General features: G+C 44.5%; 1 protein-coding gene across 1 annotated transcript in view; it reads left to right on the top strand.

The window, feature by feature from the left end:
* IRX6 (iroquois homeobox 6) overlaps positions 1-25,468 on the top strand; it is a 72,185-nt gene that overhangs the window by 3,880 nt on the left and 42,837 nt on the right. The window lies entirely within an intron of this gene.

Below are 25,468 nucleotides of genomic sequence, written 5' to 3'. Positions count from 1 at the left end.
TTAAAACCGAAAGAAAACTGATTTTCAAAGTAATGGCCATGTTTTCCTATGGCACAGTTCCCACTATATACGCGTTTTTAACTTAAAGCTTTTTCACAATGCACTGTATGGAAAAAATGCGTGCTAACACGTACAGTGGGCTTCGAAAGTTTGGGCAACCTTGCTAATCGTCATGATTTTCCTGTATAAATCGTTGGTTGTTATGATAAAAAATGTGTAAAAGTTAAATATATCATATAGGAGACACACACAGTGATATTTGAGAAGTGAAATTAAGTTTATTGGATTTACAGAAAGTGCACAATAATTGTTTAAATAAAATTAGGTAGGTGCATAAATGTGGGCACTTGTCATTTTATTGATTCCAAAAGCTTTAGAACTAATTATTGGCGCTCAAATGGGCTTGGTAAGCTCAGTGACCCCTGACCTACATACACAGGTGAATCCAATTATGAGAAAGAGTATTTAATGGGTGAATTGTAATTTTCCCTCCTCTTTTCATTTTCTCTGAAGAGTAGCAAAATGGTGGTCTCAAAACAACTCTTAAATGACCTGAAGACAAAGATTGTTCACCATCATGGTTTAGGGGAAGGATACAGAACGCTGTCTCAGAGATTTCAGCTGTCTGTTTCCACAGTTAGGAACATATTGAGGACATGGAAGACCACAGGCTCAGTTCAAGTTAAGGTTCGAAGTGGCAGAACAAGAAAAATCTTGTATAGAGCGAAGCGACGAATGGTGAGAACAGTCAGAGTCAATCCACAGACCAGTACCAAAGACCTACAACATCATCTTGCTGCAGACGGAGTCACTGTGCATCGTTCAACCATTCGGCACACTTTACACAAGGAGATGCTGTATGTAAGAGTGATGCAGAGGAAGCCTTTTCTCAGACCACAGCACAAACAGAGCCGCTTGTGGTATGCTAAAGCACATTTGGAATAAGGTGCTGTGGACTGATGAAACTAAAATTGAGTTATTTGGGCATAACAAGGGGCGTTATGCATGGAGGAAAAACAACACAGCATTGCAAGAAAAACATCTGCTACCAGCAGTAAAATATGATGGTGGTTCCATCATGCTGTGGGGCTGTGTGGCCAGTACAGGGACTGGGAATCTTGTCAAAGTTAAGGGACGCATGGATTCCACTCAGTATCAGCAGATTCTGGAGACCAATGTCCGTGAATCAGTGACAAAACTGAAGCTGCGCCGGGACTGGATCTTTCTACAAGACAACGACGCTAAACACTGCGCACAATCCACTATGGCATTCAGTGTGTGTCTCCTATATGATATATTTAACTGACAATTTTATATTAATTTTATTCTGCTGGCGCCTCTGATCACCTACCAGTATAGATTTATACAGGAAAATCATGACGATTAACAAGGTTGCCCAAACTTTCGCATCACACTGTACTAACGCATATTAACGCATACCAATGCATTAAGTGTAAAAGGGCCCTAAGAATAATAATTCTTGTTATAAATAACACCATTTTTTGTGGTTCAACAAAAACAGAAGATATATATATATATATATATATATATATATATATATATATATATATATATATATATATATATATCTGAAATATATCGTTACATAGTTAGTTTGGTTGAAAAAAGACATCTGTCCAACCATAAATGTGATCTACAGAAAAGAAATCAAAACGGTAAACATAATTATATTCACTTCTCTGAATGGGCCAAAATCACACTTCAGTGAGATCATGTTTGTAAAAACATACACAATGTATAAGGTTTGTCTAAAAGATATCAGAACTTAAAGTATAAATTATTGTTATTGAAACATATTTATGATTCCCTTTCTTGTACACTCTCTCTCTCTCATTTACTCTTCGTTGCATATGTTTCTATCATTTATCAACTCTGTGCTGAAAGTCAGAGTCATAATCTCTGCTGGCTGTATAACTGTATACAGCTGTATAACTTAACTTAAATGTACTTTAAAGTAGAATGGAAGGGAACATTTTTTAATAGTTAACCACTTGCCGACCGCCTTAAGCCGATGGAAGGCGGCAAGGGCTGGGCCCAAACGGCCGCAATACGCCCATCTGTGGCGGCGGGCGTGGTTATGCGGTGGCGATCTACCGCCGGCTATAAGCTCCGCCCACCTGGCGCAGTAACCCGCCGGCTGTTCAGAAGCGCCGGCGGGTTATTAGCTGCTTGATCGCCGCACAGCAAGGGTATAATACGCTTTGTAATGTATACAAAGCGTATTATACAGGCTGCCTCCTGCCCTGGTGGTCCCGGTGATTGAGGGACCACCAGGGCAGGCTGCAGCCCGCCAGGTAAGCACCCAAGCACACTGATCTGCCCCCCCCCCCCTTCCCTCTGATCGCCCACAGTACCCCTCAGACCCCCCCCTGCCCACCCCTCAGACCCCTGTTTTCACCCAATCACCCCCCTAATCACCCATCAATCACTCCCTGTCACTATCTGTCAATGTTATTTTTTTGATTAGGTCCTAAACTGCCCCCTGGGGGCTCCTGATCACCCCCCACACTCTCAGATCCTCCCCAGACCCCCCCCCCTGTGTACTGTATACATCTACCACCCGTCAATCACACCCTGTCACCACCTGTCACTACCACCAATCAGTTCAGACCCTAACCTGCCTCTTACGGGCATCTGATCACCCACCTACACCATCAGATCGCCCACAGACCCACCCTCAGATCACCTCCAAAGTGCATTGTTTACATCTGTTCTGCCATCTAATCATCCACTGATCACCCATCAATCACCCCCTGTCACCACCTGTCACTGCTACCCATCAGATCAGCCCCCATTCTGCCCCTAGGGCACCCAATCATCCGCCCACACCCTCAGAACACCCTCAGACCCCCCCAGACCTCCCCCCCGTGTACTGTATACATCTATTCTCCACTGTAATCACCAGTCAATCACCTGTCAATCACCTGTCAATCACCCCCTGTCACTGCCAACCATCTGATCAGACCCTAACCTGCCTCTTACGGGCATCTGATCACCCACCCACACAATCAGATCGCCCGCAGACCCACCCTCAGATCACCTCCAAAGTGCATTGTTTATATCTGTTCTGCCATCTAATCACCCACTGATCACCCATCAATCACCCCCTGTCACCACCTGTGACTGCTACCCATCAGATCAGACCCCTATCTGCCCCTAGGGCACCCAATCACCCGCCCACACCCTCAGAATGCCCTCAGACCCCCCCCCCCCGTGTACTGTATACATCTATTCTCCCCTGTAATCACCTGTCAATCACCCGTCAATCACCCCCTGTCACCACCTGTCACTGCCACCCATCAGATCAGACCGTAACCTGCCTCTTACGGGCATCTGATCACCCACCCACACAATCAGATCGCCCGCAGACCCACCCTCAGATCACCTCCAAAGTGCATTGTTTACATCTGTTCTGCCATCTAATCGCCCACTGATCACCCATCAATTACCCATCAATCACCCCCTGTCACCACCTGTCACTGCTACCCATCAATCAGACCCCTATCTGCCCCTGGGGCACCCAATCACCCGCCCACACCCTCAGAACGCCCTCAGACCACCCCAGACCTCCCCCGTGTACTGTATACATCTATTCTTCCCTGTAATCATCTGTCAATCACCTGTCAATCACTCATCAATCACCCCCTGTCACCACCTGTCACTGCCACCTGTCAGATCAGACCCTAACCTGCCTCTTACGGCATCTGATCACCCACACCATCAGACCGCACGCAAACCCACCCTCAGATCACCTCCAAAGTGCATTGTTTACATCTGTTCTGCCATCTAATCACCCACTGATCACCCATCAATCACCCCCTGTCACCACCTGTCACTGCTACCCATCAGATCAGACCCTAATCTGCCCCTTGGGCACCCAATCACCCACCCACACCCTCAGAACTCCCTCAGACCCCAGCCCTGATCACCTTGCCAGTGCATTGCTTGCATCTATTCCCCCCTCTAATCACACCTTGAGACACCCATCAATCACCTCAATGTCACCACCTGTCACCCCCTAGCACACCTACCCATCAGATCAGGCCCTAATTTTCCTCGTGTGGGCTTCTGATCACTCGGCAAAACCCTCAGATCCCCCTCAGACCCCCTTCTGAGCACCTCCCCAGTGCATTGATTGCATCTATTTTTCCCTCTAATCACCCCTGAGACACCCATCAATCACCTCCTGTCACCCCCTAGCATTCCTATCCATCAGATCAGGCCCTAATCTGCCCCCTGCGGGCTTCTGATCACCCAGTCAAACCCTCACCCGCCCCACCACAGTGACAGAATTTTTTTTATGATCACTGCTGGTCTCTACGACTTAATTATGGCTGAGACCAACCGTTATGCCACACAATACGCAACCGCCAATCCAAGAAGCTACCATGCCCAGCCTTTTCGGTGGAAACCACTCCAAGTTTCCGAGCCTAACATTTTTTGGGGCCTTCTCCTTAACATGGGTCTAGTCAAAAAGAATGTAATGTGGTCTTATTGGTCTACGCACCCAATACATCACATGCCCATGTTCTCTGCTGCCAAGTCCAGGTCACGATTTGAGAACATCCTGCGCTTCCTGCACTTCAGTACCAATACAACCTGTCACCTAAGAAGCCACCTTGCTTATGACCGGTTCCACAAAATCCGGCCCCTCATAGACCACCTGTCACCAAAATTTGCAGATGCTTATACCCCTGAACAGTCATTTTGAGGCATTTGGTTTCCAACTACTCCTCACGGGTTTGGGCCCCTAAAATGCAAGGGCAATATAGGAAACCCACAAGTGACCCCATTTTAGAAAGAAGACACCCCAAGGTATTCCATTAGGTGTATTACAACAGAGAGAAAATGTGTGCATCAACCAAGTGAACCTGACAAATCTGGCTTTGCAAATTTGGCCTATTGGCTAATCACGAGACATTGCTCATGCAAATATGCATTTGCTTTTGCATGCCTAAATATGCAGGGTCAAAAACCAAAAACCGCAAAACAATTGCCCTGCGGGAATTAGTTCATGCTACTTAGCACTATCCAGGGGCGCCACGAGGAGGCTTCCCATTGGGTGTATGACGAGTTCCTAGAAGATTTTATGTTTTGTCACAAGTTAGCGGAAATTGATTTTTATTGTTTTTTTTTCACAAAGTGTCAATTTCCGCTAACTTGTGACAAAAAAAAAATCTTCTATGAACTCGCCATACTCATAACAGAATACCTTGGGGTGTTTTCTTTCTAAAATGGGGTCACTTGTGGGGTTACTATACTGCCCTGGCATTTTAGGGGCCCTAAACCGTGAGGAGTAGTCTTGAAACCAAATGTCTCAAAACCTGTGAAATCCTAAAGGTACTCATTGGACTTTGGGCCCCTTAGCGCAGTTAGGGTGCAAAAAAGTGCCACTCATGTGGTATCGCTGTACTCAGGAGAAGTAGTATAATGTGTTTTGGGGTGTATTTTTACACATACCCATGGTGGGTGGGAGAAATCTCTCTGTAAATGGACAATTGTGTGTAAAAAAAAAATCAAAACATTGTCATTTACAGAGATATTTCTCCCACCCAGCATGGGTATGTGTAAAAATACACCACAAAACACATTACACTATTTCTCCTGAGTATGGCAATACCACATGTGTGACACTTTTTTGCAGCTTAACTGCGCTAAGGGGCCTAAATCCAATGAGCACCTTTAGGCTTTACAGGGGTGCTAACAATTTAGCACCCCCCAAAATGCCAGGACAGTAAACACACCCCACAAATGACCCCATTTTGGAAAGTAGACACTTCAAGGTATTCAGAGAGGGGCATGGTGAGTCCGTGGCAGATTTCATTTTTTGGGGGGGGGTCACAAATGGAAACTTTTTTTTTTTGTCTCAAAGTGTCATTTTCCGATAACTTGTGACAAAAAATAAAATCTTCTATGAACTCACCATGCCTCTCAGTGAATACTTTGGGATGTCTTCTTTCCAAAATGGGGTCATTTGGGGGGTATTTATACTATCCTGGAATTTTAGCACCTCATGAAACATGACAGGTGCTCAGAAAAGTCAGAGATGCTTCAAAATGGGAAAATTCACTTTTGGCACCATAGTTTGTAAACGCTATAACTTTTACCCAAACCAATAAATATACACTGAATTTTTTTTTTTATCAAAGACATGTAGCACAATAAATTTGGACAAAAATGTATACAGAAATTTTACTTTATTTGACAAATTTTATCACAGAAAGTTAAAAAAATCATTTTTTTGACAAAATTCATGTCTTTTTTGATGACTATAATAAAAACTAAATTTCACAGCAGCAATTAAACAGCACCAAAAGAAAGCTGTATTAGTGACAAGAAAAGGAGGGAAAATTCATTTAGATAGTAGGTTGTATGACCGAGCAATTAACCGTTAAAGCTGCAGTGGTCTGAATGGAAAAAAAGGCTCTGGTCCTTAAAGAGAGTCTGAAGCGAGAATAGATCTCGCTTCAGACCTCATAGCTAGCAGGGGCATGCGTGCCCCTGCTAAAACGCCGCTATAGCGCGGCTTAACGGGGGTCCCTGTCCCCCCAAACCCCCTCCGTGCAGCGGGGGAGCGCTTCCTGGTTGGGGCAGGGCTAACCACCGCAGCCCTGCCCCATGCGCGTCTGTCAGACGCGTATCTCCGCCTCTCCCCCGCCCCTCTCAGTCTTCCTTCACTGAGAGGGGCAGGGGAGAGGCGGTGATGCGCGTCTGATAGACGCAACTGGAGGCAGGGCTGCAGCCGTTAGCCCTGCCTCCAGGAAGACAATCCCCACGACCAACTTGCCGACCATCTTTTGCGGGGGGTGGGTTGGGGGTGAAGGGACCCCCGTTTAGCCGCGGGATAGCGGCGTTTTAGCAGGGGCACACGTGCCCCTGCTATATATAAGACCTGAAGCGAGATTTAGTCTCGCTTCAGTGTCTCTTTAAGGGGCAAAACGACTGTGGTCCTTATGTGGTTAATGAGAACCCGAGGTGGGTTTGAGAAATGATATTAGGACAGAGGCATATTGTGCGTACTGTTACCAGCCTCTGTGTCCCGTGTCCTTCTTTAGTTCCTTAGTTCCTCCAGCACCCCCCCCCCCCGCGCTCTGCTGTCCCCCCTTATAAAAAGGACCAGGATAGCGACACGCAGATTGTCGCTGGCCTGGTATTGTCCTTAAGGCTGCCACTCAACGCCGCTCCCCCACCTCATGTATAGAGCGGCTCCCCGCCTGTGTCCCTTCCCTCCCTGCCTTTGTAAGCCGATTGGAGGAAGCTTACAGAGGCTGGGAGGGAAGGGACAAAGGCAGGGAGCCGCGCTATACAGGAGGCGGGGGAGCAGCAGTGAGTGGCAGCCTGAAGGTAAATACCAGGCTAGCGACAATCTGCATATCGCTAGCCTGGCATTTTTTATAAGGGGGACTGCAGACTACGGGGGGGGGGTGGAGGCTGGAGGCAATATAGAAGGACACAGAGGCTGGTTACAGTAGTACACACAATATGCCTCTGTGTCCTAATATGATTTCACAAACCCACCTCGGGTTCTCTTTAAACAGTGACAGAAAAAGCCAACAGTGGGCTCCTATGCAGAATACATTTAGGGGGTCCAATGAGAATGGGAGTGATCATAACAGATAATGGGTAGAACCCATGTGAACCTAGACTGCATTCTGTAGGCACTGTATAAATGAGCACATATTTTCTGTCTATGTAATATGTCACATACATAACTGGGCTACAAGCATGCAGCAGTCATAGATGAAAAATGTAAATGGTCAAAAACTACCGTATGATTATTATAACATTTACTCTGTATGTTTATAGTAATATCTTCCACAGTTGGTTTACGTAGTACATAGTCATGTCGCTAACTGTCCTCAGAGGAGCTCATACTCTCATACCCTAACACCTGCCATAGTCTTAATCTTATGTCCTGCCATATTATTATGTATTTAGCGCTGACATCTTCTGCAACACTTGACATAGTACGTAGTCATGTTTCTGGCTGGCCTCGGAGGAGCTCACACTCTAATACCTACCATAGTCCCAAAAACATACAGATAAGTTAAATGGCTTCCCCCCCCCCCCCCTAAATTGACCCTAGCCTAGACTACGTTACATACACTACACAATACATACAGAGACATGACACTGGTAGGGATTACATTGTGAGCCTCTCTGAGGGACAGGTAAGTGACAAAACAATATACTCTGTACAGCGCTGCAGAAGATGTCAGCGCTATATAAATACTAAATAATAATAATAGTCATGGTCTAATGTCCTATAATATTATTATGTATTTATATAGTGAATGTATGAGACATAATGAATAGGTAGAGAATATGTGCTACATTAATACAGTGCCTACAAAATGCAGTCTAAAGGTGGCCACAAACTATACTATTTGTAAAATATCTTTTCAATTCAAGAATTGCAATCATTTTTTCTGACTGATTGTAACATTTCAAAAATCTGACCGATGTACCACACACATATGTTACATGTATCCCCAATTATAATAAAAATGATTAAAAACTTAAAAAAAATTGCTTGCGACTGTCCAACAAGTATCCTACCACACACCATTCAATTTTCATAAAAATTGATCAGAAAATACAACACTCGCGATCTTCTTTTATCGAATAAAAACAAGAAATTCAATCAGATTTCTCGAATGTATGAAAAAAAAACACCTTTTACATTTTTTTTTGTACAACTGATCATATTTATCGAATTGGTGTAAAATTGGAACTTTTAATTGCATGGTGTGTGGCCACCTTAAGTTCACATAACTTTATGTTGCTGACACTTTTTCAATCAACCTGTGATGTGTTACATGGTGGGGAGTGAGACAAGGGGCTTGATTCACAAAAGAGTGCTAACTGATAGCACGGCTGTTTCCGCCCGAATTTTCGCGTTTCGCGTGATCGTGAATTTTCACGCAAAATAATAACTTTTTTGTGCGCAAACGCAAATTTTCACGCTACACTGATATCGTTTGAGCGCAAAAATTCACATTTGGGTGTGAAAATAATTCGCAATTGCACGGAAACGTGAAAATGCACGTAGTTAGCACTCTTTTGTGAATCAAACCCCTGGAGGGAGAGACAGCTACTGAATGTGTTGGGTGCTGACTGACACATACACAAACCTATTGTAAATTGAACAGAGGTACCAAAAGAATAAGATCAATATTTAAAAAGTTTAAAAAAGCTTAGGAGGCAGTGGTGGACTTACCTCCTTCAAGCAGACACAACAAGCTGTGTATTCAATCAAAGATATATTTATTGGTACACTCCAAGGGATATTGGGCTCTTGGTTCTTTTTTTACATATACATACACAAACCTAAATGATAATCTGGACCATGCTGTAATGGAGCTGCATGTTCGCACTAGAGATGGCCGAACGGTTCGCCGGTGAACTTTTTGCGAATCTCAGTGGTTCGTGTTCGCGGCAAACCGCAAACACATAGCGAGTGCAACCCGTCCCGTATACCACATCAACTTTAACTCTCTACATCAGTCAGCAGACACATGGCAGCCAATCAGGCTGCACAGCCTCCTGGACCACAGCCCCCCCTATAAAAACACTGCAGTGTCAGCCATGTTCTTACTTTGCTGATCTTGCTATAGTGAGAGGAAGGGACAGAGCTTGCTGGAGATAGGGAAAGCGTTAGTTAGGCTGTTGTTAGCTTGCTCCTTGCTGATATTTGTTGCTGAAAGCACACCAAAACAGTTCTTTTGAAAGCTAATGTTCTTCTGATGTGTTTTTTTTTCTTTGTATGTGCCACAGTGACACTTCATATATACAGCCCTGTCTGTCGCAGCTGGCCCTTGCTGTACTGTGCCAGGCCCAGCACACTGTATTACACCAGTCACTGCATACCTTTCACTGCATCTGTGTGACTGCACTCTGTATTAAACCCTCCTGTAATGTTATTTTTCATCACTACTTCCATGAGTCGGGACTTGGCGTGCCATGCCTGCTGCCTTCCTTGGGTGTGTGGTGGTGGTAGCTGTTTCTCAGGCTCCCACTCCGGAGCGGAATCGAACCCTGATTCCCAGCTAGTTACTTGTGGTCACCATTTTACTGAGAAAGTACCATGAAAAGTTTATCACACACAGTTGAATGAATGGCAGACTTCCCCTCCATAACAGATTTTCATTAAAGGATTTAAAGTTTATTTGTCACATCATTATACAGCAGGGCCTCGAAAGAGTCCTCCTGTAATGTTATTTTTCGTCACTACCTCCCTGAGTCGGGACTTGCCCTCCATAACAGATTCTCATTAACAGATTTAAAGTTTATTCATCTCATCATTATACAGCAGGGCCTCAAAAGAGTTCTCCTGTAATGTTATTTTTCGTCACTACCTCCCTGAGTCGGGACTTGCCCTCCATAACAGATTCTCGTTAAAGGATTTAAAGTTTTTTCGTCTCATCATTATACAGCAGGGCCTTGAAAGAGTCTCCCTGTAATGTTATTTTTCGTCACTACTGTCAGAATATAACAGTCATTTTTGTGATATGGCATATAATACAGAAGCCATTTTGTTCATTTACTCTCTGCTGTGTACTATTTCAGAAGTGTACGTAGGTTAAGAGGCCAGTCTGGCAGCTGGCTTTCGGGTATAATTGGTGTTGGGCACCAGGATGGAGGAAGCTGCTAATGTGATTTTCTGTATTTCAATGAAAATTACATTTGCATTCAGTTCCTCTGGAAGCAGGGAGCTGCTAATTAGCAGCCATTTGGCGAAGAATAGCCTGTGTCTGCATGGGTTTGAACTCTGTGTATATGTAAACAGCCAATGTACAATCAGGCTGTCTGCGTCTGGACAGTTGAAAGCTTAAACAGGAACTTTTGGAATTTGCATATCATAGCCAGAAAGGTTGTGCTGTCACACCTGAGGAAGTTGAATTATTACTGGATCTGGACATTTGAGTGGCCCCGGGCCACAAATCTTTCTATAAAACCTTAGCTAGGAAGATTTAGAGTTGTAGTTCCCCGGAGAAAGCAAAGACGCTAGGACTATCCTGGTTTCTGACCAGCGACTGCGTGCTCCTCGCAAACAACGCTCTGATCTGTATGCCGGTAACGTTTTATTCCCGTTTTTATTTTGTTTATGAGCAAACTGTCTTGTTGTGTGTCTTTGTAACTATTACTTTGTTTTTGTAAATATTATGTATATATTACTTTCTGCACTGTTCCACTTTTTCTGAAATATTAAATATGTATTTAATAAGTTTGACTTCTGCTGTACTAGCCAAAACTCATAGTCTGAAGAGACTGCAGTGTAACTTGAATTACAAGTTCAGTGCCTGATTGTGCCTTGCTACTGTGTGATTGTATTGTGTGTGTGGCGTTCTTGTATTTGGCCTAAAGTGCAAAGCTGACCCAAATATGAAAACGCTGGACTGAGTGCAGGACACTCGACAGCAGAGTGGGAATTGTTGGAGTGTCTAGCAACAGCTAGTGGTGGCAGTGAGAAGTGTTTTTGAGGGGGTGACAGCCTTGTGTTAGCTTGAATAAGGCTGCTCCCCTCGCGATCTAATCTAACCCCCAGTCGGGAACCATATCTGCAGGAGTGCCGCGGGCCCGGTTCCTGAAATTATTAGCTGGCAGTGGTGGGAACATTTAGTACATTAGTAAGCAGTTTAGTTCCCTATTCTAAGTACTAAGAGCTAGAAGCTGTTAGAAGCAACTAGCCTACAGAAGTCTACTTAGTGCAGAATCTATATACTTTTTTTTTCACAAAGGTACACACTTGGCATTTTGCTTCCCCTCCCCCTATTTCATTATTTTTTTTATTTGGCAATAAGATGGCTCAAAAAGCAACCAGCTATAAGAAACAGAATCACAACTTAGGGCATAGGGGCTTTCGTTTGTACCTGTGCTTTGTGGCTTCAATAAAAGAGGATTCTATTAGGAGTGCCGGAGTCTGTCAGTTCTTTCAGCTATACAGAATCACAACTTACTCAACCTATGTGAGCACAGAGGCATCGAGACGGTGAGAGACCAGACTAAGGAGCAGTTAGTTCGTGCCCTCGAGGAGTTTGATGAGGCAGAGCAAGCCCATGCTCCAATGCCAGCCGTTGCAGCTCACAACACATCAGAGGAGGAATCGCTCCCGCCACAGGATGCGAGTGAAGACGATGTCCTGGATGATCCACCGGACATGGAGATGACATCTCTGGAAGCTGACCTACAGCTACTAGGCTCGGCTGGTCCCGAACTGCGCCTAAAGCTGATCCTGGAACATCGGCAAGCAGAGAGGGAAATACGACGGGCAGAGAAGGAACGTCGACACCAGGCCGAGAGGGAAAGTGCTGAACATCGACACCAGGCCGAGAGGGAAAGTGCTGAGCATCGACACCAGCTGGAGCTGGCAAAACTTCAGCAGCAGAATAGGTCTGCTACACCCGCAGAACATGAGGGTGAGCGAGTCCACAGAATCCCCCTATATAAGTTCCCCGCTATGGACAAGGACATAGACACTTTCTTAAAGGGGTTTGAAAGGACTTGTCGTCAGTATAGGGTGCACCCAGAGCAGTTGGCAAGGTATCTCACACCAGGGCTGAGAGGCAAGGCCCTGGAGGCATTTGTGAGTCTTCCACAGGAGGAAGAAGCAGACTTTGAGGCAATCAAGCAAGCCATAATTAAGCGATACCACATTATACCTCAGGACAGTGCAGCGAGGTCCTAATGACAGTTACCTGCATCATGCTTGCAACCTGTGCAGTGCCTTCCAGCAGTGGTCAAAAGGACTGTCAGTTAAAACCTTTGATGCCCTGCAGGAACTGATAATAAAAGACCAGTTCCTCCACACTTGTCCTATGGAGGTCCGGCAGTTTCTACTAGACCGAGAGCCGAAGCCGAAGACCGTGGACGAGGCAGCGGAAGTCGCAGATTCCTACACTTCCCATCGAGCATCCGAGTCCCGGAGGACTACTGCACCCAGCTGGAAGGGAGAACAGCGTGCCAGACCAACTTCCCCCATCACCCAGAGGAAACATGCACCACCATCTCCTGGATTGAAGCCACCAACCACTGACACCCGGAAATGCTTTGTATGTGACAAGGTGGGTCATATCAGTGTGACTTGCCCAGAGAGGAAGAGGGAGGCCCCAAAATCCAGTGAGGCCCCAAACCCCAGCGAAGTCCAAGCTGTGTTGTGTGCTACCAGGAATGCCACTAGCTATGCAGAGAATCTGCAGCTTGTCACGGTTGGGGGTACAGTTGCCACTGGGCTGAGGGACACTGGAGCAGAAGTGACTCTCATCCATCCTCAGCTTGTAAATCCGTAGCAGTATATTCCTGGGAAGATGATTGCTGTCAAAGGAATTGGGGGTATCACCACCAGCCATACCCACCGCATTGGTCCAGCTGGATTGGGGGGCCGACAGCGGAATGAAAGAAGTTGGGGTAACTGATAAAATCCCCACCAACATTTTGCTGGGTACTGACCTGGGATGGTTAGTAGCCCGTTATGAGCCTAATCTAGCCTCCGTGGAGCCTGCATCCCAACCAGAAGTCCCGGACTCATGTAAGGTACTAAATACAACATTTAAGTTTCCTTTGCAAGCTGAGGATCCCTGAACACAGGGCAATCTCCTGCCTTTTTGCCACCTCAGAGAAGAAAATACACAGCTACTCCACCCCCACAAAAATATACAGTACAGTACAGTACATACACACTATAAAATGAGTCCCATATGATATATTCCAGCTGTCGGAAACATCTATATGCTGTCTGTAGAACCTATATATTGGCAAGGTAAGTTTAACTACAGGTGCAGACATAGGTGCGAACTAGAAATGGCTCAAACCTCAGATTTTGGGTTTGCGAACTGCGAATGCGAACTTCCGCAAAACTTCGCGCACCGGCGAACTAGGCGTATCGCAATAGACTTCAATGGGCAGGTGTACTTGAAAAACTACAAACACTGTTTCTGGCCACAAAAGTGATGGAAAATATGTTTCAAGGGGTCTAACACCTGGAGGGGGGCATAGCAGAGTGGGATACATGGCAAAAGTCCCTGAGAAAATTACAGATTTGACGCACAGTAGGGTTATAATCCCTAAAGGGCAGAAATCACATTGCATTCCTAAATTGGAGGCATAAAGTGCTTTAAAACATCTTGCGTGTGTATACATGGATCAGGTAGTGTTATTAGTGTACTGCTTCACAATGGCAGACCAAATTCACTGTTTAACACACCGCCGCAAACAGCTGCAAAGGGTTGTCAGTTGACACTCCCAGCCTAGGACATAAACTGTCAGTCCTCTCGGTGGCAATTTTTGTGTAGTGATGGCCATGCTCGTGCGCACGTTGGCGAGAGTGCAGGCCATTATGATGAAAATTAAAAAAATACGTTTGTTTTTTCTTGTTTTGTTTTTTATTAATTGAAAATTGAAGTTACTTATAAAACTCTACATTTTTTTTCTGATATATGTTACTTTGATAACTGTGGTAATTCCAGAGCTAATACCTGCTGACGAGAGCTGACTAGATAACCTTGGGCCGTTCGCACGTCCCTGAGACGGCGATGACGTATTTGGATGTCTGACTGCCTTATCAACTTTCGATGATTCTTTCTCTGCCATTGTTAAAGCTTACATCTATACCTCAGGGAGGTAGTTGTCAGGAACCGGCCCCACGGCACGCCTGCAGATATGGTTCCCGACTGGGGGTTAGATTAGATCGCGAGGGGAGCAGCCTTATTCAAGCTAACACAAGGCTGTCACCCCCTCAAAAACACTTCTCAATGCAACCACTAGCTACTGCTAGACACTCCAACAATTCCCACTCTGCTGTCGAGTGGCCTGCCCATTTTCATATTTGCGTCAGCTTTGCGCTTTAGGCCAGATACGGGAAAGCCACACACACAATACAATCACACAGTAGCCAGGCACAATCAGGCACTGAACTTGTAACACAAGTTACACTGCAGTCTCTTCAGACTATGAGTTTTGGCTAGTACAGCAGAAGTCAAACTTATTAAATAAATATTTAATATTTCAGAAAAAGTGGAACAGTGCAGAAAGTGATATATGCATAAGATTTACAAAAACAAAGTAAAAGTTACAAAGACACACAACAAGACAGTTTGCTCATAAACTAAATAAAAACGGGAATAAAACATTACCGGCATACAGATCAGAGCGTTGTTTGCGAGGAGCACGCGGTCGCTGGTCAGAAACCAGGATGGTCCTAGCATCTTTACTATCTCCAGGGAACTACAACTCTAAAGGTAGCCATACACTGGTCGATTTGCCATTAGATCGACCAGCTGACAGATCCCTATCTGATCGAATCTGATCAGAGACGGATCGTATGGCTGCCTTTACTGCAAACAGATTGTGAATCAGTTTCAGCCTGAAACCGATCACAATCTGTTGAGCTGTTCCTGCCGCCTGTCTCCCCCTTCCCCGTATACATTACCTAAAGCTGGCTCCGGGTCCTCTTCTCCGCGCTGCACCCCGCACCGCATCCCAGCGTACACTGTGTCACTCCGTGACCAGGAAGTTCAAATAGAGCGCCCTCTATTTGAACTTCCTGGTCACTGCAGTGACAAATGAAGTTAATGTACGCTGGGATGGAAGCAGGAACAGAGCGGAGAAGACGCGGAGAAGATGCCCGGGAGCCAGCGTCAGGTAATGTATACCTGATCGGATCGGCCGCCGCTAGCGACGCGCTCCTTACACGCGGGCGATTGACGATATTTTTTTGCACGGCGCGATCGACGGACCGATCCGATTTCGGGAGGAAATTGGATCAGCGGGTGCGTTTAGTGCAAACGATTGGCAGCAGATTCGATCCCAGTGATCGAATCTGCTGTCGAAACGGCCGCAAATCGGGCCAGTGTATGGCCAGCTTAAATCTTCCTAGCTAAGGTTTTATAGCAAGATTTGTGGTCCGGGGCCACTCAAATGTCCAGATCCAGTAATAATCCAATTTCCTCAGGTGTGACAGCACATCCTTGCTGGCTATGATATGCAAATTCCAAAGGTTCCTGTTTTAGCTTTCAACTGTCCAGACGCAGACAGTCTGATTGCATATTGGCTGTTTACATATACACAGAGTTCAAACCCATGCAGACACAGGTTATTCTTCGCCAAATGGCTGCTAATTAGCAGCTCCCTGCTTACAGAGGAACTGAATGCAAATATAATTTTCATTGACATACAGAAAATCACATTAGCAGCTTCCTCCATCCTGGTGCCCAATTATACCCCAAAGCCAGCTGCCAGACTGGCCTCTTAACCTACATGCACATCTGAAATAGTACACAGCAGAGAGAAAATTAACAAAATGGCTTCTGTATTATATGCCATATCACAAATGGCTGTTATATTATGACACCTCCCATCTTCAAAATGGCGTACGGCAGACGATTCCCACAAATCGTCTTTCCAGCGCCTACACTGATGGCCTGGCCTGGTGGAGTAACTCCTTAGCATTTTCAGGAGGGTTCCCCACCTGGCAGTTAGCTCTAAGCTACCTTGCTGGAAAACTAGACCGTGTTGCTGCAAGGTGCCGTTGCCCCCAGCAACCTGATGTAACCAACCAGGGGGATGATGGTCAGTGACGAATGGGAATTTGTGACCATAGAGACAGTTCCGCAGCTGATGAAGGGTCTCAACAGTCACTATGCGCACTTTCTCTATAGTGGCAGGAGCTACCTCTCTGTCCCTTTGGGGAACAATTATCTGCCGGTTTGCCTCCTCCACTTCAGATGGCTCCGAAGGAATAACTTTCCAGAACACTCTCTGCCTGCCCCTCCCAGCTGGCGACCTGCTGGCCAGACCCCTAAACTCTTCCAGGCTGCTGTAAAATCGAACAGCCCCAGAGAACTCAGTACTGCCTGTCACACCCACCAGGGAGGCTGCAAACTGAGAGGCTCCTGGGCCCTCAGTGACAGGTTCCGAAGCAGACGCTGCTGACCCGGCAACATCTGTCACTTCAGTGGACAGTCCCTCTGCTGTAGACCCGCTAGTGCTGCTGGTTACCACTGCAGCTGAGGGAGTGTCCGCATTACACATATCATTGCTCATCACATTATATTTTATCTCAAAATCATCTGAAGGGGAAGGATCTGGCCTGGTGCCATCTGCCCCTTCAGTGGGCAGTTCATCTGCTGCAGACCAGTGAACACTGCTGGTTATTCCTGCAGCTGACGGAGTGTCCACATGACACATAGCATTGTGTAGTACATCACATATGACATCAGCATTATCTGCCCTACACATATTGTCATCTGGTACATCACATAAAACATCAACATTACCTGTATTACACACTTCACTATTCAGCACCGCACAAGTGACATCAACAGTTCCCGCGTTGATTGTATCGATAGTCCGTGTGTCATAAATGACATCATCAGAGTCTGCCTTTTCTGTATCAGCATGTCCAACTCCAGGCTAGGCACTGGAGACTTACTAGGGCGGGCTCCTAGTACACAGTCCTTATCCCCTGGAGACCGACTAGTGTCCTTTGGGCACGGGTAGGGGCCAGTTTAGTAGTATCCCCTAAAATACAATATAATGGGTCGGTTGGAGTATGTATTTTAATGATCTTTGTGATATACTCACAGATGTCCTTCCATTTGGAGGAAATATTGGGACATAGCCATAACATATGATCTAGGTCTGCGTCAGCGGCTGCACATCTCCAGCAGTGTACAGGGTTTGATCTATCATATCTGGATAGTTTAGAGGGGGTGAGATATGCTCTATGTAGGATTTTAAATTGAATCAGTCTATCTCTAGTGGCTATTAGATAAGTAAAGGGTTTTATCCATATATCCTCCCACTCCTCATCATCCAGACCCGACCGGTATCATATTTAGCCATAGGTTTTTGTACATAGTAATATGGGGTTCAGTTATGAGAATAATATGTTGGTATATTGCTGACATAGCCTTAGTAAGGTTATCATTTAATAAAATATCTTCTATCTCAAAAGTATTGAGTCTCACAGGGACACCCCCAAATTGTGCCCCAAAAGCATGTCTTAATTGTAAAAAGCGAAAAAAATGAGTATTTGGTAATGAGAAGGCTTCTTTCAGAGAGTCAAACTGTATTACATTTCTAGACTGTACAATATACTGCAAGTGAGAGACTCCCTTAGATATCCAAATGATAGGGTCCGGAATTATATAGAAGTGTGATAATTTTGGGTTATTCCAGATGGGGATATGAGAAGAGAATTATTGTCTGGGGGGCGACTCCATTTGTGCACTAGATCCCAGGCTTTTATAATTAGTCTCATATTGTTAGTTAGTGGATAAGGTGTGGTTGTCCCCCTATATAATATTTGTTTAAGGGCTTCAAAGGAGCCGAGGAGAGCAGCGTCTAGTACAGTTGCAGCATTTGTAGGGTCCTGTGATAGCCACCAGTGAGCGGTCACTAATTGACTAGCTAAGTAATATTTAAACAAGTCTGGAAACGCCAGTCCCCCCTCTGTCCAAGGCCGTTGGAGTTTTTTAAGACTTATTTTTGGGATTTTATTATGCCAAATGAAACTTGTAAGCATAGATGTAAACTGTTTAAAAAAACTACGGGGAATACATATTGGACAATTTCGAAACATGTATAAATATTTCGGCAAGAGTTTCATTTTAATTAGGTTTATCCTACCTATAAGTGACAGGGGAAGACATTGCCAGCCTAGAAGCATTTGCTTTGTATATTGCAATAACGGTATTATATTATCCTTTAGAAATTCATTAGCATTGTTGGAAATCCAAACCCCCAGATATTTTGTTTTAGACACTATCTCCATTGGGGATTGAGGTATGGCAGTACAGTTCAATAGGAGAATCTTGGATTTTGCCAGGTTTTGGAAAATCTCAAATACGCCCTTAAAAGAGTTGTCAGGGTTTGCAACATATACTACTAGGTCATCAGCATACAAGGATACCCTCTCCTCCAGCCCACCAACAGAGAAACCGTGTATATCATGGCTCTGCCTTAGGGCTGCTGCTATAGCTATGGCAAATAGAGCTGGAGAGAGAGGGCATCCCTGCCTAGTACCCCTATAGAGCCCAATCTGATCAGAAACCTGTGTTCCAATTTTGATTTGCGAAGTCGGTGTTTTGTAAATGGTCTTAATCCATGAGATTAGCTTCTCACCAAAGCCTAATTTATTAAGTGTTGACCACAGATACGGCAATTCTACCGAGTCAAATGCTCGTTGTATATCCAAAAAGGCCAGAGCTCTAGGGGAATTGATAGATTCGGATGACTGAATGTGTGTGAAAATTCTTCTAAGGTTTATATCAGTGGTTTTGTGTGGCATAAAGCCATTTTGATCTGGGTTAATTATTTCTGTGATATATTTATTTATTCTAGTAGTTATTATTTTGGTAAGGATCTTTACATCATTATTTTGCAAGAAGATTGGCCCATACGATTGACAGTCTAATGGGTCTTTGTCTGGCTTTAATATTAAAATAACATGGGCCTGGTAAAAAGAGGGTGGAAGCTCTCCGGTAACTAAACATTTGTTTAAAATAGTTTTAAGGTGTGGGGCTAGTAGACGTGAATATCTTTTATACAATTCAATGGGAATTCCATCTGGTCCAGGAGATTTATGTGATGGAAAGGAGGAAATAGCATCTAAGATCTCCTCTTCTGTAAGTTCAACCTCCAGCTCAGCCGAAATCTCCGCTGTTAGAGGCGGCATGTCTAAATTACTCAGTAGTTGAGGGTTAACTGTCTTTGTATTATTACAAGAGGTTTTATATAAGGTTTCGTAATAATCATGAAAGGTTTGAAGAATTTGGGAGGGGCTTGCAGAGATCTCACCTGCCGGTGTTCGAATTTCAGGGATATTAGATTGAGCTGTAGGGTTTATTGATATATTTGCCAAAAGCTTCCCATTTTTGTCCCCCTTTTCAAAACACTGACTGCTGCCATTCCAGTAGTGGAATTTTGGTAAGGTCTGTTAAATGTAAGTTTATATTTCTCTGCGCATGCATAAGTTCATTGAATGTAGTTTCATCGGGAGAGTTTGTATATGCTAGAGTGGCAGCTTTTTCAGAGTCTTGAAGAGAAGTTAGGGTGGTATCAAAATTCTTTCTCCTACCGGTGATTTGACTAATATAATCACCTCTAATTGTGGCTTTAAAGGCGTCCCAAAGGATTTTCTCATTAGCTGAGTCTAAATTTATTTCCCAATATTGCTGTATCGCTTTACCTATCTTATCCCCAATTTCTTTATCATTAACCCATTTTGGATCCAGCCTTAACAAAGATCTATTAAAGAGACACTGAAGCGGAAAAAAAAAAATATGATATAATGAATTGGTTGTGTACTATGAATAATTACTAGAAGATTAGCAGCAAAGAAAATATTCTCATATTTTTATTTTCAGGTATATAGTGTGTTTTCTAACATTGCATCATTCTCTAATATGTGCAGATTACACAACACTGTGCATTCAAAATGATTCTTTCAGAGCAGTCTGTGAACTAATGACCTCTCCTCTGGCAGATAAAAAGAAAACTGTTTACTTACAGTTGAGATAATAAAAGTCAGAAGACAGCCCTCTCCACGACTTTGAAAGTCGTAGAGCTTAATGGCTTTTTTGCATAGAGATAACAACTGAAGTTTCTTAACTCTTCCTGTATTGGAAACAATTATACTGATGTATCTGATCTTAATGTTTTATTTCTTAGCTGTGCCACACATATAAATCATAATATCATCATTTTTTTTTCGCTTCAGTGTCTCTTTAAGTGTAATGCCTATTCGGCAAGTAATTTCCAGGGGAGCATGGTCAGAGAGGCCACTTGGTAGGTAGGATGCCCCAGAAACATTTGTGAGAAAATCAACATTAGCAAAAGCCAGGTCTATTCTTGATGCAGAGCGGTGTACTGCTGAGAAATGGGAGTAAGCCGTGCTTTGGGAATTTTTCCACCTCTATACCTCCGTTAGCGAGAGAGCTTTAGCCCAATTAGAGAGGTCTATGTTATGAGATCTGCTAGTATTAGTCGAGTCTTTGCCCGAAATTAGTATATCATTAAAGTCACCTATTATTGATTGAGTATGTACATCAAGAAATTGTCAATCTACCCTACACCATTCAATTTTCACATAAATTGATCAGAAAAATCCAACACTCACAATCTTCTTTTATCAAATAAAAATGGGAAATCCCGTCTGATTCCTCAAACTAATGGAAAAAAAACTTCCAATTTTTTTATACAACTGATCATAAATTGATCAAAATTGGATCTTTTAATTATATGGTGTGTGGCCACCTTTAGTGTTCTTATCTGACATCTGAAGTTTTATTTTATTTGCATGCTGAGATAAGCTTGTCACTGTAGTTTAAAATTTAAAAAGAAAACCTTCCCACCAGTGGCGTAGCTAAGGAGCTGTGGGCCCCGATGCACGTTTTACAATGGGGCCCCCCCCCCAAGCACGCTATACATAGCAATTAATAAGGCGCACCAAACCCTGCCAATGACAACTACAGTGTCAGAGGTGCAAGAAGGGGATGGGGAACAGTGTGTTAATGATTTCCGCTATTCAAAGTACCTATAGAAGTCATTATTATAAGCACAGGACCAATAGAGAGCTAATACTGTAGTTGAGTGAGGGCCCTTTGGGGCCCCTCTGGCCCAAGGGCCCCGATGCGGTCGCTACCTCTGCACCCCCTATTGCTACGCCCCTGCTTCCCACAATCCAGCTGGCAATGTACAGTTATTGCAGTTAGGCAAAGTCACCTAGACCAGGTAAAAATAAAAAAATGGGGAACATATAGGTTCCTATTTTAGAAAAAAAAAGGGTGGGGATTACATACATTTTTAGGGCACTGACCTGTTTTGGGGCAATGTTTTATTTTTGGATAATACAACCCCCCTTAAGCACTGCATATATAGCAGAGATAATATGATGCCCTGGCAAAAAGCAGTGCTGTGGTGGATGACTTAACCACTCTGTGCTGAGGCTCAGAGCAGGATCATCCACCAGTCAACTTAGGCTGGTGCTTCGGCCTAGTTGGTGTCAATGGACTAACCAAGAAAGGGCCTGATTATCAACCAGGCAGGCACCTCAAGCATCTGCTTAGGCCCCCATGAGGATTGCCAAATGTAAATATTTGGACAGGCAGTCTGTCCAAATTACACTCAGTCTCTCCTGCATGCTGAGTGCTCCGTCCTGCCCCTCCCCTCTTACGCTGATACATACAGAGCGGGAGATAAGAGGAGTGCAGGCATGGAGAGGTAGTTATGGAACAACTGCTCTGAATTTGTCTAATCTACGCAGACTGCTGACTTCTGCACTCTCTGCTAAACTCTTTCCCCACCAGGGACATTCTTTAGTCCGTTGGCTCCCCTCTCTCAGGTTATGTCATCTAGGAGAAGGACTATCCTCCTTAGGGCCCGTTCTCACCTGAGCGGGAATCACGCGATTCCCGCTCACGGCAAACCACTAGCGGTTCTGCAAGAACCGCTACACAATGTAGCGAGTGGCAGTGTTCTCACTAGCGATAACCGCAACCGCGCTGCATGCAGCGATTTGCCGGCGACGAGCTTTCCGCGATTAGCGATCGTGATTAGCGTGCATAGCACGCTAATCGCGATCGCTCCAAAACCGCCGCAGTGTCCAGGGATTTTTCCGCGCTAATCGCAGGAAAATCACTCCCGCAATACGCCGGCGGTAATCGCTGGCGTTCTGCGATTTTAAGTGTGAACGGGCCCTAAGTGTCTCTGTCCTGCATTTTTTTCAGTGCTACCGGTAACTTTGCTCTGCTGTGTCTCTGAGATCAAAAAGCCACGGGGAAAGGGAAGTGAGGGCTGGATGTGTCCATCTGCTGACATGTAGAGAGGGATTCACCAGTTGCTGCTTGTGTAGTTGTTTATTCCAGACCAGTGAGTTAGTATACAGAAACTTTGCTTAAAAGTGTGTTAAATAATACTTTTGTGTGTGTTGTACGTTCTGGTATGTTTCAAAGAAGTGTTTGCTATCTGTGTGTGAACTTCCAACACAACCAGATTTAGATTTGCTCATTGCTGGGCTTGTTATTGCAGAAGTTGCTATAGGATCTCTGAAAAGGGAACACAGGTCCCAGATGTCCCTTTTGTGGAGGGACAGTCCTTCTTTTGGAACTAAGTCCTCTGCCTTTTTGTATTTTTCTGTTTTATTTGTGTCTCTTTCAGGACCTGTGTGTGTGTGCGTGCTTGCGCATGCAGTGTGTGTGTGTGTGTGTGTGTGTGTGTGTGTGTGTGTGTGTGTGTGTGTGTGTGTGTGTGTGTGTGTGTGTGTGTGTGTGTGTGTGTGTGTGTGTGTGTGTGGTGTCTGTGTGTGTGTGTGTGGTGTATGTGTGTGTGCAGTGCGTGTGTGTGTGTGGTGTATGTGTGTGTGCAGTGCGTGTGTGCAGTGTGTGTGGTGTGTGTGTGCGGTGTGTGTGTGTGTGTGCGGTGTGTGTGTGCGGTGTGTGTGTGTGTGTGTGTGTGTGCATGCAGTGTGTGTGCAGTGTGTGTGTGTGTGTGTGTGTGTGCAGTGTGTGTGCAGTGTGTGTGCAGTGCGTGTGTGTGTGTGTGTGTGTGTGTGTGTGTGCGCGTGCGTGCAGCGTGCGTGCAGTGTGTGTGCAGTGTGTGTGTGTGTGTGTGTGTGTGTGTGTGTGTGTGTGTGTGTGTGTGTGCGCGCGTGCGTGCATGCATGAGTGTGTGGGGTTTTTTTTTGAGCATCAACATTCAAAGTAAAACCGTGGCAAACAAAATAATTTATACTTATCCTGGGCTTATTCCAGCCTCCTGTAGTCTGTGGACTCCATAGGTGTATGTCCAGTTCCGTTTGTTCTCCTGTCACCCCCAGTAGTCGAGTACTGCGCATGCGCGGCTCTGGCCACTCACCTCACCTCCTTGGTCATGCTCCTCTGGCCGCGAGCATTATGTGACTATGCAGTTAGTAAAGGCTTGTAACTGCACAGGCAGTAAAGGCTTGTAACTGTGCAGGCACAGAATGCTCACGGGCGGCCATGGCAGCGCAACCAAGGGGCTGCTTGAATGGCTCAGTTGGAGACTTTTCTGGGACTGTCTGTGGCAGAACAGATGGCACTGTAAAGGTTCTGGATAGTATAAAGCATTCCCATTCCACTTTTTGGGGCGCTATTACAGCACCACTGTATAGAGCTATTCCACCAAAAACTAGTTCCCGAGGACGAGTACATCCCTACTACATATGCTCTTATCCTCAGAACCAATCAGGGACAGGAGTAATTACAAAGAGCTATTCTGCTAAGTGGCTCAAATAGATTTACTGGGGGACAGCGCTGGAATGACGGGCCAAATTGAGCAAAGGGCAGGCTCTATACTATCCAGAGTTCTCCCTCTCATGAGGTAAGTATCAAGCCTGAAGTTAGTGTTCTCTCCTCAGGTTTACTTTAATTCCATCCTGAAGTAGTGAGCAGAACAAAAATTATGAGACTGTGCATTTCCTATGTGACAAGAGACGTGGCTGGGGGTGTGATTTAAAAGTCTCTCGCTTTTTTAAAGTACAACTGTAGTGAGGGATATAGAGGCTGCCTTATTTATTTCATTTCAAACAATACCAGTTGCCTGGCTGATTCACTGATCCTCTGCTTCTAATACGTTTAGCCTTAGCCTCTGAACAAGCATGCAGCATATCAGGTGTTTCTAATATTATTGTCAAATCTGACAAGATTAGCTGCATGCTTGTTTCTGGTGTGATTCAGACACTACTGCAGTCTACTGCAGCCAAATAGAAAAAAAACAATAGCCACTCTCTCTCTGCTTTTCTGCTGTCTGTCTAGCTCTGCCTTTTTGCTCTCTCTCTCTCTGCCTTTCTGCTGTCTCTTTCTCTCTTTCTACCTTTCTGCTCTATCTCTCTCTCTCTGCTGTCTCTTTCTCTCTCTCTGCCTTTCTGATGTCTCTCTTTCTGCCTTTCTGCTCTCTCTCTCTCTCTCTGCTGTCTCTCTCTCTCTCTCTCTCTCTCTGCCTTTCTGCGGTCTCTCTCTCTCTCTGCCTTTCTCTTTCTTTTCTCTCTCAGCCTCTCTGCTGTCTCTCTTTCTGACTCAACACTTTCAACACTGCATGCCATAGAGGGTGCTAGGGTTTAGAGGGAACGAATATATATATATATATATATATATATATATATATATATATATATATATATATATATACATATATGTATATATATATTATATACATATATATATATATATATATATATATATATATATATATATTATATACATATATATATATATATATATATATATATGTATATATATATATATATATATATATATGTGTATATATATATATATATATATATATATATATATATATATATATATATATATATATATGTTAGGGGGGGCAGAGGGGGTTAAGGAAGGGGGGCCCAAATCTGTTAGTTTGCTTAGGGCCCCATCTGGCCTTTATCCGGCTCTGATTACCTGTAGTCTTGCCTGTGTGGATG

The sequence above is a fragment of the Hyperolius riggenbachi genome, chromosome 11 (genome assembly GCF_040937935.1).
Source record: "Hyperolius riggenbachi isolate aHypRig1 chromosome 11, aHypRig1.pri, whole genome shotgun sequence".
Taxonomy (NCBI): domain Eukaryota; kingdom Metazoa; phylum Chordata; class Amphibia; order Anura; family Hyperoliidae; genus Hyperolius; species Hyperolius riggenbachi.
This window is presented reverse-complemented; position numbering and strand designations above follow the sequence as displayed.